Source organism: Caretta caretta, chromosome 8, assembly GCF_965140235.1.
Source record: "Caretta caretta isolate rCarCar2 chromosome 8, rCarCar1.hap1, whole genome shotgun sequence".
In the NCBI taxonomy this organism is placed as follows: Eukaryota; Metazoa; Chordata; order Testudines; family Cheloniidae; genus Caretta; species Caretta caretta.
The window spans coordinates 80001353-80003152 of NC_134213.1; positions in this window are offsets into that span (position 1 = coordinate 80001353).

Genomic DNA, 1800 nt, shown 5'->3' on the forward strand with positions numbered 1-1800 from the left:
TGGCAAAGAGTTCCTTATTTCACAGTATTTAGAAAGGAAGAGGTCTGTTTTGCTTCATGTCACACACACCTACTTCCCATCTGAATGGGAATGTTCAATGTAGTAAAGAATTGTTGTTATTTATTATTACCCAGCACCAAGGAGTCCTCGTCAGGGACTAGCACTCATTGTACTAAGTGCTGTACAAACACAGAACAAAAAGATGATCCCCACCCCAAGCAGCTTACAGTTAAGTACACGACAAAAGACAACAGATGGATACATACAGACAGGGGAGGGCCAGAATTCAGCGTGAGAGGTGTGGGCTCAACACACATGGCCTAAACATTGACAAGTTTTTTGTAGGTATGGTGGCAAAGGAGAGCGTCGAGGAGAGATTTTAAAGGTGGCTAATGAGGTCGTTTTGTGGACATTTATGGGCTGCGCCTCCCAAACATGTGGGGCAGCATGGGAGAAGGCACGAAGGGGCATGTTTGAGAATTTAACTGTTTAGTATTTAAAACCACTTACTGCAATGTATAAAGAGCCTAATTTTGCTCTCACACCAGTGTGAATCGAGAGTTTTTTAATTGCAGGCAGTGGAATTACATCCGTGTAAAACTGGTGTTAGTGAGGTCAAAATCAGGCCCAAAAACTCTTGTCCCTTTTGTGTGAAATTTTGGTGTCAATGGAAGTTTCGCCACTGACTTGAACGGGGACTGACCTTTACCTTTTGTGTTTATCCCCACTGGCTAGTAAGCATCCTGCTGAGAAATATTGCCACCTAGCCATTTCATTACTGACACCTTTTTATTTTTTTACATGACACTCTGTTGATGCAAAGCAGAAGACAGTCTTACTGGCATTGTGAGGCTTAGTTAACATTTGCAACACACTTTGAGCTGGAAAAAGTTTTATATAAGTGCTAAACATTATAATTACTTGAAATTATCACTTATATAGCATCTTCTATCTAAGAATTTCAAACCTTAATTGATTAAACACACAGCACCCCTGTGAGATAGGCACGATTGGTATTATTATGCTCAACATATAGCCAGGGAAACTGAGGCATCAGGTAGTAAAATGACTGACTATGGTTATGATGTGAGCTAGTATCAGCTCTGGTACTGAAACCCAGATCTGCTGATTTCAAGTCCTGTCATCCCTGTCCCACTAGATCATGGTGTATTATTTTTCATAATAACTATTATTATTTTAATAATATTCATATATACAGAAAACATGTGGGAGATTTGTACAGGTTAGAGTTATAATTGTGAGCTAGCTCCTTCTCTCTCAGGCTGATACTTTCAACATCTGTGACTGTGTGTAAGGATTTATTGTTTGAAAAAATGGCACCAAAGTTAGTGCTTTGGGAGGATTAATTGTTAATGTAAGTTAAATTTTCAATGATTTCATGGTTACCCTGTGTTACAAATAGTGTGATGTACACAGCTGCTTTTTACTACTTGGAACTAACTCAGTATCACCCACCTTAACAACATTGCACTCAGTGGAATTGCTCTTTTTGTAGACCGTAGATCATTTGGAAATCAACTCATCTCTACTATGGACTTTGCTTTCTGAACAAAGCCGTATTAGGACAGTTGCATTATAGAGGATATGGCCTGGAATGAATCTTTCAGCATTGAGACTAGTTTAATACCAAAGATACAAACACACTGCACTCTGGAGCTGTGATGGAAAATACAGATTTCCATCAAATACCCCATAGTGCATTATTGTAATAGAACTCACCAGACCACAAAGCCTGGAATAAATATGAGACATGAACCCACCAGAACTCCAAGGGATGTG